Genomic DNA, 17,228 nt, shown 5'->3' on the forward strand with positions numbered 1-17,228 from the left:
TCTGACAAGATTATGACTGACCGCTGGGAGCGGGGGAGGTCTGACAAGGTTACGACCCGGAGAGGTGACTTGACGAAGTCAGTGACAATGACAGATGGTAGGTCCCTAAGGAATGGGTTAATGTCGGTGACTAATGTTGCAGGGGCTGAGGAGCGCAATTGTCAAGTACATGGTCTCTGTGTGAACTGTGGGTTATAAGGTAATTGTGTATAGTATGTGTTCAACCCCACAAGTTTGAACAGAGGGGGGGGGATATGTAATGCAGCAGAATTACTGTAATGGTCCAGGGTGTGTTTTGGCCGACCATGTACCTCCCTCAGGTGACTGGTCACATGACTGTGACATCGCACAGGTCCTGTGCACACAGAAGGTCTGATCACATGACTGTGACATCAGCCCAGGTCCTGTGTGTATTGGAAGATATATAAACCCTGTTTTGAGACAGGTGTGTAAGGCGTGAGGCCTGTTCCCGTGTGGGACACCGCTAGAGTGTGAGGCCTAGTGAGGCCTATTGAAGCCTGGTGAAGCCTGGTGAAGCCTGAAAGGCAGAGGCTGGATCCTTAGGTGTAAGCGATCCCAGTAGCCTTGGAGGGCCAGAGGCTTGGAAGGCAAGAGTCCTGGAAGGCAGAGGCTGACGTCGGCTAAATGATGCCATGGCAGGTCCTTTTTAGACCATGGCGAGCTGCCGGCAAGCCAAGACGCATCGCTAAGGACACCGGGGGCCATCAGAAGGTAAGTATAATGTATATAATGAAAAGAGTGTGGAAGCAACAAATGCCCTGAATAACAAGGCAAAAACCTGGTCCAGAGCCCCTCTTATGTACGATCAGTCCAGGCAAGGACAAAGTAATTTCACGTTATAATTGTGTACTAATGAAAGCTTTCCTCCTTCTCCAGCAGGGAGGGGGAGATTCAGTGTCTCACTCAGAATCCTATTTCTGCTGTATCAGTCTGCGGGGATTTCTTTTAACTTTCTCTCACTATTTACATCTCTCATGCTGTTACTGCCATTCTTTCTGCGTATTGCTTGACATCTCAGTCTTTAATGTGCCCTCTTTATGCTTGATAACCTCACCATTCACGTTGCACTACTCTGAATCCAGCCACCTTGTTGCCTCTGGAGGGGGGAGAGGGGATGGTAGTGGTAATGTGGGTGATCTGCTAGTTAAGCAACAAGAGGAACAATAATGTTCCACGGGGGGGTTTCAGTCAAGTTACCGATGTCCCACTAGATAACCCAGACCATGAGCTCTTTGTGGATGGATCGCGGTATGGATGCCCGGTTCTACACCGGATATGCTGCTGTTTCCCTTCATGAAACCATAGAAGCAGAGTAGCTGCCCTCACACATGTCCTCCCATGAAGCAGAACTCAGTGCCCTTGAACAAGCCTGCAGATGTGCTAAAGATCAGACTGCCACGATTTATACAGACAGCCGCTTTGCTTTCCTGATTATGTACCTATATGGAGAGCTGGTTCTTTCCTCGCAGTAGCGAGTAAGCCTATCAAGAATGATAAATCCGTCCAACGGCTGATGGAGGCCCAGCTCTACCCGAGAAAGTTGCCATGGTGAAAGTCAAAGGTCATCTCAACTACATCTAAAGGCAACCACCTGGCCAACCAGGCTGAAAAATCGGCAGCTTGCCAATCAAGAGACAACCCTGCCAAGGTGGCAGCTGCACAGATGGTTTCAGCCGCAGACCCACCGGTGACCTTCGACCTTCTCCAGAAGCTACAACAGGTTGGTGTTGAAGAATTTGCCAGATGACAAGAGAAGGGAGCCGTGCAGTCACCAGAAGGACTCTGGCACGTCGGGGTCAAAGTTTGCCTTTCCCGAGTTCTGTATCTCATGATGGCTCACGCTACCCACGGCAATACCCACCAGTCAAAGACTGTCATGACAGACCTCGTCCACTGCCATTGGTATGCTCCTGGGTTCAGTGTCACCGCAGCCAAACACGTTCAAGGCTGTCTGACCTGTGCAATCAACATGAGACGCATCAAAAAGACACGTATGAGACACACAACGAGGCCCCTGTACCCGTTCCAGTATCTTCAGAAGGACTACATTCAACTTCCCAAGATGCAAACCTACGAGTATGTACTTGTGTGTGATGTCCTCTTCTCAGGATGTACAGAAGCGTACCCTGTATGTAAAGCCATCACCAAGGCTACAGCAAAGAGACAAATCTAATAAGTGTTCTGCAGATACGGGTGCCTGAGACCATAAAGAGTGACAGAAGCACCCACTTTACCGGAGACGCAATGCAGGAAATAACGCCCTCCCTGGGAGTGAAAAAGGCCTTCATACTATACCATCCACAAAGTAGTGGTAGAGTAGAGATTGAATGGGACCCTGAAACTGAAAATCCAGAAAGCCATGGCTGAAACGGGCAGATAATGGATAGAATGCTTGCCCCTTGCACTCTTCTCAGTCAGGTATATTCCCAACAAAAAGGCAGTCCTCAGCCTATATCAGTTGTTATTTGGGTCAGCCCCTAGGCTAGGGTTGTATTTTCCACAGCGGCTCAAGATGCAACATGATAGGCTGTCTTCTTATGTTATTGAACTTACAAAATACTTGTCTAACATATATTCTCGAGTTTTCTAGATCCAGATTCTGTGGAAGGGTGCCACCCCCTGCAAGCTGGGTGGTGGTCAAAAGACACATCAGGAGAGCCCTTAAGCCTCGATTTGATGGACCCTTACAAGTCTTGATGACAACTGAGACGGCTGTAAAGTTTGAGAGAAAACCCAACTGGATCCACACCTCACACTGCAGGAGGACAGCTGAGACAAGAAAGCCACCGAGTGATGTGGACGCACACCCTCTGCCTTATCCAGATAAATGGGGGCTCATAGAGGACTATGTCCCAAGAGAGAAAGAATGGGGAGCTAGTTACCACTTTCTGGTTTGATACCTCAGACCCAGTAGTCCGTTGTGAATTTGACTTGTGAAACATGGTCTCCTGCCCTAGGAAGGAGTGGCTGTGTGGGCAAACCTATAGACTCACCCAAAAGTATATATCTGATTGCAAGTCCTGGAGTATAGTGGGGTGGAACACTGGGGTAGACTGGGCCTATAACCCTTCTGTAGCCCAAGAAAAGACCGACAGCAAGGGTATAAGCCTCCTTACTAGAATGACTATGCTACAACCAGAATACATGTCCAAACGTTGTACAGTAGGGTCCTGTCTTACTTGTAAGTCTGACAACTGTCTTCCCCTATACTTGACGATAGAGAACCCCTCTGTTACGGACGCAGGACTACATATGTGATGGGCATAAATATCTTGGGGTGCACTGACTGATTAGGACAATTTTACCTTAAAGATATCAGGGACCGACCTATTCTAAATAAGACTGAGACCCTGCAACTTAAGACTTCCAAAGACTTATTCCTGGTGCCCTGCCCTATAAGTAACTAGACAAACCTCATTGTTTTCTCCTGCCCAATTCTGCTATTTTCTGCAACAGAAGGAGAAAATACTTCAGAGTGTAATCTGCTCCAGCAGTTGTATCACCTTATGAACCCTAAAAATGTAAAGGCCAGTGGACCTGGGATGTACACTTGTTTCCAGAATTTAACATGTACCATTGAACTAAAGCATTTAGGTTCCTCCTACTGAAGTCCTAACACCACCACTAACTTAGGCCCTCTAAAATCAGACGGTAGCTAAGGCTGACTTGGGAATATGGTGACTTTTATCCAGTACTGCCAGTGGGATGGGAAAGCTCTTGTGCTATTGTTAAATTCCTGATATCACTCCAGATTGTGACTCCAAATACAGACAAGCTCCACAAATATGCAACAGAAAATTGGAGACACAAGTGTGACATCAGCATTCCTACTTCTTTCGACCCTCACATGTACATTGACTCTATTGAGCTTCCAAGAGGAGTACCGGACGAGTTCAAAGCCAGAGATCAAGTAGTAGCTGGACTTGAATCGTTATTCCCCATCGTTACAGCGAATAAAAATGTGGACTGGATAAATTATATCTACAATGACAAACTGTTGGATGTCAACTCTGACCAGCACATGAATGTGCACACTTATAGTTTCCTTGCTTGTTGTAGCTTGAGTATGTGTGTATATGTGTCCATCCGATGGTGTGACAGACAGACCGATCCGGAGAATCCGGTGAAGCAGTGTAGGAAGACCGGCTTCTTCTATTAGAGGAGGAGAATGTATCTGGGGAAATCTGTAGACGGGCACTTCGGCTGGAATAGCCACCCACTGATACAAGAGAAGGGAATTGTGAGAGCAGGCTTTATACTTTATGTATCCTGACTCCATTTTGATTTTTGTACATGTATCTTCTGCTTACTAAAATGGAGTTTAAGCTGGTATGTAAGATAAAAATCTTTGGAATGTCTTTGTCTAAAGACTTCGAGAAAACAGAAACTAGAAAGTGAGATATCCCTAAAGTCAGAAAGCTGGGTGTAGACAGAATTACCTTTAGCCAATGAGATGTACAGTATGTATGCTAATGACAGCACATATGTAGAGATAAGCTGAGCCAATTATATTGTTACCATGTATGACTATTAATAAGCTATATAAGTGACCGATTGTGCAATAAAAGACAGATCTGCCCTGATGCTCAAATGTATCAGATGTAGTTCTTCCTTGCACATATTTGAATTTTACAATTTAATTTTACAATTCAATTTGAAACACGCACAACGTCTCAGAACGTCTCACATTATGTGGCGATGACACCCTGTAATATTTCCCACATTCTGAACATCAATATGGTTTCTCTTCTGTAAGAATTCTGTGATGTATAACAAAATCTGATTGAAAGCGAAAACATTTCCCACATTCTGAACATAAAAAAGGCTCCTCCTCTGTGTGGGTTTTCTGGTGGTTGTCAAGATGCTCTCTCCGAACAAAACATTTCCCACATTCTGAACATGAAAAAGGCTTCTCCCCTGTGTGGGTTCTCTGGTGGATATCAAGATCCGCTTTCCAAATAAAACATTTCCCACATTCTGAACATGGAAATGGCTTCTCCCCTGTGTGGGTTTTCTGGTGGTTATCAAGATGATCTTTCCGAATAAAACATTTCCCACATTCTGAACATGAAAAAGGCTTCTCCCCTGTGTGGGTTCTCTGGTGGATATCAAGATGCGCTTTCCGAATAAAACATTTCCCACATTCTGAACATGAAAAAGGCTTCTCCCCTGTGTGGGTTTTCTGGTGGCTATCAAGATGCTCTTTCCGAATAAAACATTTCCCACATTCTGAACATGAAAAAGGCTTCTCCCCGGTGTGGGTTCTCTGATGTTTGATAAGACTTGATTTCTCTGTAAAACATTTCCCACATTCTGAACATGAAAAAGGCTTCTCCCCTGTGTGGGTTTTCTGGTGGTTCTTAAGATGCGCTTTCCGAATAAAACATTTCCCACATTCTGAACATGAATATGGCTTCTCCCCTGTGTGAATTCTCTGATGCATAACAAGATCTGATTTATAATTAAAAGGTTTCCAACATTCTGAACATGAAAATGGCTTCACCCCTGAGTGAGCTCTCCGCTCCTTAACTCCCTTTCTGCGACTTTTACTTAGCTCAATATTCTGTACTGAATCAGAGGATAGGACCTGTTGATCATAAAATAGATCTTTTCTGTGAAGGGCTGAGGTTGTATCTGAAGCAATGGCATGCTCTTCATATGTTTCTGGTGTGATACCATGATCATATCCTTTCAAATCTGAGGATATCATATGTCTCTCTGAGTTCCCGGTAAAGACGTCTGCCAAGAATAAAACAAATATATTTGTAATAATGTAACTGTATCTTTATATTGTTAATGTTATATTTATTAGTATTTCTATATGAAATAGCAAAATTTAGTCATTAACCAACTAAAAGTGTGATGCCAAAATAGATCTCAATCTATCGATAGAGCAAGATACTGATATTAGGGCACTACACAGTTTTCTAATTTCAGAGTTGACCATTAAATGCACTTTAGCACAGAGCAGGGCAGCGCGGTGGAGCAGGGCAGCGCGGTGGAGCAGGGAAGCGCGGTGGAGCAGGGCAGCGTGGTGGAGCAGGGCAGCGCGGTGGAGCAGGGCAGCGCGGTGGAGCAGGGCAGCACGGTGGAGCAGGGCAGCACGGTGGAGCAGGGCAGCGCGGTGGAGCAGGGCAGCGCAGAGGAGCAGGGCAGCGCAGAGGAGCAGGGCAGCGCGGTGGGGCAGGGCAGCGCAGAGGAGCAGGGCAGCGCGATGGGGCAGGGCAGCGCGATGGGGCAGGGCAGCGCGATGGGGCAGGGCAGCGCAGTGGAGCAGGGCAGCGCGATGGGGCAGGGCAGCGTGGTGGAGCAGGGCAGCGCGGTGGAGCAGGGCAGCGCGGTGGAGCAGGGCAGCGCAGTGGAGCAGGGCAGCGCAGTGGAGCAGGGCAGCGCAGTGGAGCAGGGCAGCGCGATGGGGCAGGGCAGCGTGGTGGAGCAGGGCAGCGCGATGGGGCACGGCAGCGCAGTGGAGCAGGGCAGCGCGATGGAGCAGGGCAGCGCGGTGGAGCAGGGCAGCGCGGTGGAGCAGGGCAGCGCGGTGGAGCAGTATGGTAATGAATGGAGAAGCACTGCCATTAAATCAGATGAAAGACTGAATTTATTTATTAATCTATTTGGAATCACATAATGTAAAATTATGCCATGTGGTCGAGGCGGTGTAGGAATTTTGTTACACAGCCACCATCTGCCTTTAGCAGCAGTGGCTGAGTGGCATTTAAATAGTTAGGTACACATCGCTTCCCCCCCCATGAGTTATTATTGCAGCTTTGGGTCTGGTAAAGTCCCCCGTGGCTGCCATGTTGGTCCCCAGTGGCTCCCGACGTGCGGACGGTGTACAGAAGACACTGGCTGTATGATGTCGGCCAGGTACGTTTCATTCTGAAACACTGCAGTATTTCAGAGAAATTCATATTTTAATAGACTAGTCGGACAGGCGGGTTCCCGGCGGCTTCTCTCCGCCCGCTGTCTTAGATTGACAGGCCTCTGCCTACGTGATCTATTACTTGTATATGGGGAATTATTTTTGCATAAAGAGCTGTGGTTTTTAATTTATTGGCAAAATTGGGAATTTGGGCATTTTTCTGCATTGCTTAACAATTTTTTTTTAGACTTTATTTTCAGAATAATATAATTGATTGTTTAGATAATACAGCGCGGAACCAGAAAACTTCAGCTAGCTTTTAATTTTTTTTTCTAAGATTCTTAGTTATAAGAAATGTATTGGCAGAATAAAGGGGCATTCATTTTATATAATTCATCAATTAAGTTTACAAAACTTATTCCAGATATTTTCGACCTGCAGCACTTGCCACAAGAACAGTATCCATGTCGGCCTTATATAAAGTCATCTAAGTCGCAGTATTCTTTAATGAACAATTAATATACAGATAACAAATCCGGTCAGGACACAGATTATTACATGATTTTATTTCACCTGTGACCTCTATGCATTTAGTGGTCTCTACTCACCTGGGTGGTCATATGTAGGAATCTCCTCCTTACACCGCTCATCATCCCTCACATATGTCTCTGTAGTATTAATATGGGTCAGATCTTCACCCTGAAACAAATATTGTAAAAGTCACAGACAGATGAGAAGTCCCATCTATGATCAGCTCTAATCCTGCCATCTCCACCGTTCTCAAGTATAAAACATATAATACTGGGGGATAAAATCTTAGTTACTTACTGATAATGGAACTATGACAGCACCACCTGAGAGGGAGGGCATCTGCCCAACAAGGACAGGAAACCTACTGAATAAGGCGGTACCTCTCCTCTGCATCAGTTGGGTTTCAGAGCATGAGAGGACCTCCAGATAGTTACTAATACAAACATCACCAACCAAAACATTCCCAACTATATACCCAATAACGTAGAGCACACCAACCAGTGATAAAAGGGAGGGAATATGAGGGTTCTGTCATGGGCTTTGTAAAATCCCATTACCGGTAAGTAACTACAATTTTTCCCCTTCTCCCATGACAGCACCACCTGAGAGATTTGTATAGAACAAACACCTTATGGAGGGATCAACGCTTCTGACACCTTTCTCCCAAAGGATAGATCATCAGAAGAAGACAGATCAAGTCGGTAATGCTTATAGAAGGTGGAAGGAGAGGACCATGTAACCGCCTTACATATCCTGCCGATAGACACTTCTTCCTCCTCTGCCCAGGAGGTCGTTTCGGCCCTGGTAGAATGAGCCTTCAAGTTCTCTGAAACTGACCTATTACTAGAGGAGTAGGCTAACCTAATGGCCTCCCTGATCCATCCAGCTAGTGTACCCCTTGTTATTTTGAGGCCTTTCCTAACTCCCTGGAAGGAAACAAACAAGGCTTCATTTTTTTCATCACAGCAACGTACTCTACCAGAACCTGTTTAACATCTAGGGTGTGAAGCCTCTGCTCCTCTGCATTTTTAGGATTTTAAATTCCTGGCTTCTATGAAATTTGGTGGCCAATTTTGGGAGATAGAGTTGTATTAAGACTAGACCCAGCCTATCATCAGCAATCTGCGTAAATGGATGGTTAACCGATAACGCCTGTACGTCGCCGATGTTAGAGCTACAAATATCACCGTATTTAAGGTGAGTGTCTTGACTGGCAATACTTTTAGTGGTTCAAAGTTAGTTTAGTTAATGCTTCTAAGACCAGATTTAAATCCCAAGGAGGTATTCTTGGGGCAGGTATTGGCCTGCATCCGTCACATGCTTTGATGAATCTAATAATCCACCTATTAGCCGCCTAATTATAGTTATATAAGGCCCCTAGGGCCAACAACTGCACCCTAAGAGTACTGGTAGATAAGCTTGTTTCCATACCTTTCTGGAGAAATTGTAATATAGCATTTATTGGTATTTTACCTTCCAAGGTTTATCCCGGACTAGCCTAACACTTTGTCCAGGTTTTCCAACATATCTTAGTTGTTACTGGTTTTCTGCTTTTAAGCAGAGTAGAGACTAAGTTCGGGCAGAAACCCTTCTGAATCAATAATGCCCTTTCAAACTCCAGGCCGTCAAATGAAGTCTTGATGTCTGCGAATGGAAAACTGGACCCTGACTGAGGAGTTCCGGAACATCTGGGAGGATCCAGGGATCCAATATTGACATCATCCTTATCCATGGAGCAATCAGAATGATTCTCACTTGCTCCTTCCTGACTTTCCTCAACACTGTGGAAATTAACATCAATGGGGGTAAGGCGTAGGCCATGTTGAAATCCCAAGAAATCTGCAGAGTATCCACTGCGTATGGTTTTTTTTCTTGGATCCGGAGAGCAGAACTTCCCTATTTTCCTGTTTTGTCTGTTTGCAAAACAGGTCTACATTTGGCTGGCCCCAACGATCCACAATCTGTTGGAATACTGCCGAATTTAGTTCCCATTCCCCTTATTTTAGTGGGATTCAATTCAGGAAATCTGCTTTTGCTTTCCTTCCCTATTATGTGAAGTGCTGTCAGTATCAACCGATGTTGTTCCGCAAACTGAAGGATCTCTTCCGCCACCAACATTAGAAAGAGCGCGGGATCTCGTGCACCCCTGATGGTTGATGTAGACAACTGTTGTCCGGTTGTCTGACATGATGCAGACATGATGCGCTTTCAGGAAATAAAGGAACTTCATTATTGCGTTCCTTACTGCCAGCAACTCCTTCATATTTGACGAATAACCTTTTTCGTTTTTTGACCAGACTCCCTGGACTACGCAATCCCTCAGATGTGCTCCCCGTTCATCCGAGCTTGATTCTGTCGTTATTGTATCCTTGATCTGATATGGCCAAGGGACTCCCTCTGACAGATTCTCTGTTTCCGACCACAATGTTATGGAATCGATAGTCCCCGGGGAAAGTATTATCTTTCCCACCAAACAGCCCTTGAGTCTTTTTTTGCCCCTTATAATGTCCTATGGCAAATGTCTGGAGTGTATCTCGGCCCATTCTACTGCTGGAATACAGGACGTCATTGGATCACCAGCGCTGCGACAGTCCTCTGAGGCCGGTTCAAGCAGCTTCCTTGGTATGGCTCCCCACAGGTGGAGCGGGGCCTCAGTGCAGTGTAGGGATGCAGGACAGAGGGGACCCAGCCGGGTCAGAGGAAGAATAGGCAGTACACGACAGTTCCTTCAGTACCTTTACTGGTGGTGTTTCAGGCACGATCCAGGGCACTTTAGGGTGAAGGGTGCATATCAGGACTCTCCCCAGTGAGCGGGTGTAGGGCCTCCTGTTCCTTGCCTTTTCTTGGTAAGTTTCTGACCTGCCTGGAGCTAGGCCTAACTTGATCTCTGTCTTGCACCTGCTGTCCTGGTGGTAGGGCCTTCTGTTGGAGATGCACTCCCTGGTCTCTAGGCCTCCGTGACTCCTGACCCTGGTATGTGAACAGCTTTTGGTGAACCTGGGACATATAGTTCGCCAGGGGTTCCAGTTGTTTTTGTTGGGTGTAAAGAATCCCTGCAGACGCGGACCCGGTGTCCGGTATATGTTCTTGGGGTGAGCGGGTAAAGCTCCTCTGCCCCCTATGTTATTTTCTCCACTCGCCTTCGACCACACTCGGGGCCCTCACTAGGCTACACACTGCAGCAGGCACGCTGAGCTTCGCAGCTCTTTTGGCGTCGGCACGCCCTAGGCTCACTAGCTTGAGCTCTCTGAGTCTGGACTGACTGAGCTCCACTGCAATCTAGCTCCTGCAGGGACTCCTCTCAACAGACTGCTAACTGAGAACTGTGTTCTGTTCTGGCTGCAGCAGACTGCCTACCTAACTCCACCCTCTGTATATATATGTCCCTATCCAGGCTCCCTCTGCTGGTCTGAGGTGGTAGGGTGGAGGTGTGTGTATGCTGTGAGGGCCTCTTGTGGAGAAGTCCATCCATGCACCCCTCTGGGATCTGTGGCACCAATGCGCAGAAGGGCGCCACACAGACCCGGCATTTTACTGCCGTACTGCTTTCCGGCACACTTAGTCACCGGGTCCCTCTAGATACCTCACTAATGCGCCACACGCTTGAGCAGACCCGGGTGGTCATGGCTCCGGCGCACTTGATACAGGGTACGCCAACCACATGCCCCGGCATGCGTAGACCTGTGACAGCGTGTCAGCTGGAGACGGTTCAACAAAGAGGTCATGTAACCACACACTGCAAACTCCTGGCCGGCGGTGGCGTCTCCCGGATCCTTGCGGACACCAACCAGACTTGGATAAATTCAATTGTACCATTCCTTTACTCTTTAGGTTCCTTCAAGGACAGGAAACCAAACTGATGAGGAGGCGAGGTACCACCCTTTTATTCAGTAGGTTTCCTGTCCTTGATGGGCGGATACCCTCTCTCTTAGGTGGTGCTGTCATGGGAGAAGGGGAAAAACAAGACTGAGCACAAGACCTTCACAGCCGTCTACACATCATACGGGAGATCTCATGACACCTTCTCTCCATCTACCTGATGATCCTGAGGAACATTGGGGTCTTCGTGTTTACAGTCCTGTGGAAGAAGAGGACGGGGACATCTCTCTGGTGTTGTCCTCTTACTGGATAGATCTGGGGGAAACACATACAGGGACTGAATTCATTCTTTACATACAGATAATTATAGGCCGTGTGTATTTAGTCCTGTCTATTACCTGGTGATGAGAGGGGCTGGGGAACCTCAATCATGACGTCCTTGTACAGATCTTTGTGTCCTTCTAAATACTCCCACTCCTCCATGGAGAAATAGACGGCGACATCCTGACACCTTATAGGAACCTGACACATACAATGATACTGTCATCCTCCGGATCCCTTCATAGCGTTACTGTATAATGTCCCAGCATTCCCAGCAGTGTCACCTCTCCAGTCAGCAGCTCAATCATCTTGTAGGTGAGTTCTAGGATCTTCTGGTCATTGATGTCCTCATGTATCAGGGGGTGAGGTGGAGGTCCCATGATTGGGCTCAGGGGTCTTCCCCATCCCTCAGACACAGGGTCCTGACAGCGCTCACTAGAGGTCTTCTTCACTACTGTGTAATCCTGGTTATGGAGAGACACATTAATAAATCTCCCTCCAGACATTTCCAGAGTCCTCACCTCTCCAGTTCTGTCCATCTGTTATTCCCATAGATAAGAATGATGTAATGTGACGTCATCAGAATCTCTCACCTCTCCAGTAATCCGGAAGAGGATCTCTAGGGTGAGGTGGAATATCCTCTCCGCCATCTTGTCTCTGTCCATATCCATCTTTGACAGGAAACGTCTCTTATATAGAAGATCTTCACTGAGAGGATCCGATATTGTAGAGACCTGAATGAGAAGAAGATGAGAAGATGTAACGTCATCAATAATTCTATGTAATAATACAATCACTGATTCTGGTATAAAGCAGTAATCTGTGGATCTGATCCTGGATGATGTCGGAAGAAGAAACTAGTGAGTAGTGGATTTTTATGGCGGCCATTAATGAATTCCGCTTTGAGGACTGGAGGAGGTTCGGCCTGAACGCTGCACTTGTGGTGTGAACACGAACATATTAAAAGTGAAAGGCAGATAGTTCCTAACTGCCTGCCTCAATGTCTGTCTGAACAGAGCGGTCACGGACTGCTCCTGCTGGTGACTCTGCGGCTCCTGATGAGTCACGTAGACGGAGCAGCGGCTTCTCTTTGGCTCTGCTTTCTTGATGGGACGTGACTGACGACATCACACTGATTGTCAGCAGCCTCCCTGCGAGCAGCCAGCTGTCAATCAGAGGGATGATTTATTTCACCATGCAAGAAAAGCAGACATAAAATAGACGCACGAGTGTGAATAACGGCTAATCCTGATAGAGAGTAATGGAGACTCCACATACCTCCACCTGCAGAGCCGCCACCACATATATGGCTGCTCTGTGCGCACAGGAGCTGTGATGAGGTCACAGGAGGGGAGGAGTCAGGAGTCACATGATCAGGGGCCTCAGTGGATGCAGGACTCTGCTGTGCTGGTTGTCATGGTGCTGGATGAGCTGAAGTTTATGTGTGGGGTCAGGAGGGGTTTACAGTGTGGATGTAGCAGAGCCGCGTGTGTACGAGGTGTACGGAGCAGAGCCGCGTGTGTACGAGGTGTACGGAGCAGAGCCGCGTGTGTACAAGGTGTACGGAGCAGAGCCGCGTGTGTACGAGGTGTACGGAGCGGAGCCGCGTGTGTACGAGGTGTACGGAGCAGAGCCGCGTGTGTACGAGCTGTACGGAGCGGAGCCGTGTGTGTACGAGGTGTACGGAGCGGAGCCGCGTGTGTACGAGGTGTATGGAGCAGAGCCGCGTGTGTACGAGGTGTACGGAGCAGAGCCGCGTGTGTACGAGGTGTAAGGAGCGGAGCCGCGTGTGTACGAGGTGTACGGAGCAGAGCCGCGTGTGTACGAGGTGTACGGAGCAGAGCCGCGTGTGTACAAGGTGTACGGAGCAGAGCCGTGTGTGTACGACGTGTACGGAGCAGAGCCGTGTGTGTACGAGGTGTACGGAGCAGAGCCGCGTGTGTACGAGGTGTACGGAGCAGAGCCGCGTGTGTACGAGGTGTACGAGGCATACGGAACGGAGCCGCGTGTGTACGAGGCGTACGGAGCAGAGCCGCGTGTGTACGAGGCGTACGGAGCAGAGCCGCGTGTGTGCGAGGCGTACGGAGCGGAGCCGTGTGTACGAGGTGTACGGAGCAGAGCCGCGTGTGTACGAGGTGTACGGAGCAGAGCCGCGTGTGTACGAGGTGTACGGAGCGGAGCCGCATGTGTACGAGGTGTACGGAGCAGAGCCGTGTGTGTACGAGGTGTACGGAGCAGAGCCGCGTGTGTGCGACGTGTACGGAGCGGAGCCGCGTGTGTACGAGGTGTACGAGGCATACGGAACGGAACCGCGTGTGTACGAGGCGTACGGAGCAGAGCCGCGTGTGTACGAGGCGTACGGAGCAGAGCCGCGTGTGTGCGAGGCGTACGGAGCGGAGCCGTGTGTACGAGGTGTACGGAGCAGAGCCGCGTGTGTACGAGGTGTACGGAGCGGAGCCGCATGTGTACGAGGTGTACGGAGCAGAGCCGTGTGTGTACGAGGTGTACGGAGCAGAGCCGCGTGTGTGCGACGTGTACGGAGCGGAGCCGCGTGTGTACAAGGTGTACGGAGCGGAGCCGTGTCTACGAGGTGTACGGAGCGGAGCCGCGTGTGTACGAGGTGTACGGAACAGAGCCGCGTGTGTACGAGGTGTACGGAGCGGAGCCGCATGTGTACGAGGTGTACGGAGCAGAGCCGTGTGTGTACGAGGTGTACGGAGCGGAGCCGTGTGTGTACGAGGTGTACGGAGCGGAGCCGCGTGTGTACGAGGTGTATGGAGCAGAGCCGCGTGTGTACGAGGTGTACGGAGCAGAGCCGCGTGTGTACGAGGTGTAAGGAGCGGAGCCGTGTGTACGAGCTGTACTGAGCAGAGCCGTGTGTGTACGAGGTGTACGGAGCAGAGCCGCGTGTGTACGACATGTACGGAGCGGAGCTGCGTGTGTACGACATGTATGGAGCGGAACCGTGTGTGTACGAGGTGTACGGAGCGGAACCGTGTGTGTACGAGGCGTACGGAGTGTAGCCATGTGTGTACGAGGCGTACGGAGCAGAGCCGTGTGTGTACGAGGCGTACGGAGCAGAGCTGTGTGTGTACGAGGCGTACGGAGCAGAGCCGTGTGTGTACGAGGCATACGGAACGGAGCCGCGTGTGTACGAGGCGTACGGAGCAGAGCCGCGTGTGTGCGAGGCGTACGGAGCGGAGCCGTGTGTACGAGGTGTACGGAGCAGAGCCGCGTGTGTACGAGGTGTACGGAGCAGAGCCGCGTGTGTACGAGGTGTACGGAGCAGAGCCGCGTGTGTACGAGGTGTACGGAGCGGAGCCGCATGTGTACGAGGTGTACGGAGCAGAGCCGCGTGTGTACGAGGTGTACGGAGCAGAGCCGCGTGTGTGCGAGGTGTACGGAGCGGAGCCGCGTGTGTACGAGGTGTACGGAGCGGAGCCGTGTGTACGAGGTGTACGGAGCGGAGCCGCGTGTGTACGAGGTGTACGGAACAGAGCCGCGTGTGTACGAGGTGTGTGTACGAGGTGTACGGAGCGGAGCCGCATGTGTACGAGGTGTACGGAGCAGAGCCGTGTGTGTACGAGGTGTACGGAGCGGAGCCGCGTGTGAACGAGCTGTACGGAGCGGAGCCACGTGTGTACGAGGTGTAAGGAGCGGAGCCGTGTGTACGAGCTGTACGGAGCGGAGCCGTGTGTGTACGAGGTGTACGGAGCGGAGCCGCGTGTGTACGAGGTGTACGGAGCGGAGCCGCGTGTGTACGAGGTGTAAGGAGCGGAGCCGTGTGTACGAGCTGTACGGAGCAGAGCCGTGTGTGTACGAGGTGTACGGAGCGGAGCCGCGTGTGTACGAGGTGTACGGAGCAGAGCCGCGTGTGTACGAGGTGTACGGAGCGGAGCCGCGTGTGTACGAGGTGTAAGGAGCGGAGCCGTGTGTACGAGCTGTACTTAGCAGAGCCGTGTGTGTACGAGGTGTACGGAGCAGAGCCGCGTGTGTACGACATGTATGGAGCGGAGCCGCGTGTGTACGACATGTATGGAGCGGAACCGTGTGTGTACGAGGTGTACGGAGCGGAACCGTGTGTGTACGAGGTGTACGGAGCGGAGCCGTGTGTGTACGAGGCGTACGGAGCGGAGCCGTGTGTGTATGAGGCGTACGGAGCGCAGCCGTGTGTGTACGAGGCGTACGGAGCGCAGCCGTGTGTGTACGAGGCGTACGGAGCGGAGCCGTGTGTGTACGAGGCGTACGGAGTGTAGCCATGTGTGTACGAGGCGTACGGAGCAGAGCCGTGTGTGTACGAGGCGTACGGAGCAGAGCTGTGTGTGTACGAGGCGTACGGAGCAGAGCCGTGTGTGTACGAGGCGTACGGAGCAGAGCCGTGTGTGTACGAGGCGTACGGAGCAGAGCCGTGTGTGTACGAGGCGTACGGAGCGGAGCCGTGTGTGTACGGGATGTACGGAGCGGAGCCGCGTGTGTGCGGGGTGTACAGAGCGGAGCCGCGTGTGTACGAGGAGTACGGAGCGGAGCCGCGTGTGTACGAGGTGTACGGAGCGGAGCCGCGTGTGTACGAGGTGTACGGAGCGGAGCCGCGTGTGTACGAGGTGTACGGAGCGGAGCCGCGTGTGTACGAGGTGTACGGAGCGGAGCCGCGTGTGTACGAGGTGTACGGAGCGGAGCCGCGTGTGTACGAGGTGTACGGAGCGGAGCCGCGTGTGTACGAGGAGTACGGAGCAGAGCCGAGTGTGTACGAGGTGTACGGAGCAGAGCCGTATGTGTACGGGGTGTACGGAGCGGAGCCGTGTGTGTACGGGGTGTACGGAGCGGAGCCGTGTGTGTACGAGGTGTATGGAGCGGAGCCGTGTGTGTACGAGGTGTATGGAGCGGAGCCGTGTGTGTACGAGGTGTACTTTTTTTTTTTAAATGTTCGTGTGACCCCAGCCTTAGATTAGAACTTTTCAAATTGGCATAGAGAAGGAAGAAGTGGCGGTTTCACATCCAAATGACACTTCGCCCCGTTCAAGCGTCATTTGGACGTGAAACGGTCGTTGTCCATGAGAAGACCCGCTTCTCCACTTCCATGTTTTAACATGTTTGAATAAAGGAGAATTTTATGTGAGAAAGAGTGCCACCTCTTCCTTCTCCAAGCTAATGTGGAGCATTGTGACGAAACAGCTTCTTATCTTAATCAGCTAGACATTTAGATTTGTTAAGCCAAGAGAAATGCACTACTGTGTTTGCGTTGACTTTAGAACTTGTGTGTGTTTCTGTGGTGGGTCAAGAAGAACAGATCAGAATTTGTATAACCCTTAATGTTGTCTTCTCTTGGTTCTGAAGCAAAATCATGTTTGTTACTATGCTAATTGCATATTATACTAAAGCCAGCTAGATGTTTATTTACAAGAGCCACCTGCTATACCAACTATATAAATTGATTAAACGCTCAAACAATGAGACCTGAGCTCTGTGGAATAATACCCTCCCTAATGCTCGCCCTGTGTATGTGTGCTTGAAAGAACGGTTGGACTATTTACAGAGAGCAGTTTTTAGCTGTGGTTCTGGTAGATTGGTGTCACAGTTCCACCCCTCACTGTGTCTGGGACGCAGTTGCTAACAGCTCAGCCGTCCAATGTCAGTTTTGTGATTGACAGCTCGACTGTCCAATCTGGTACAGGGG

The 17,228-nt window shown here is 50.0% G+C and overlaps 1 pseudogene; it reads right to left on the reverse strand.

The window, feature by feature from the left end:
- Positions 1 to 724: 724 nt before the first annotated feature.
- The window catches only part of LOC141197717 (uncharacterized), a 119,760-nt pseudogene continuing 103,256 nt past the window's right edge, over positions 725 to 17,228 (reverse strand).

The sequence above is a fragment of the Phyllobates terribilis genome, unplaced genomic scaffold (genome assembly GCF_046119375.1).
Source record: "Phyllobates terribilis strain yellow unplaced genomic scaffold, ASM4611937v1 Scaffold_86__1_contigs__length_6382490, whole genome shotgun sequence".
NCBI classification, from domain to species: domain Eukaryota; kingdom Metazoa; phylum Chordata; class Amphibia; order Anura; family Dendrobatidae; genus Phyllobates; species Phyllobates terribilis.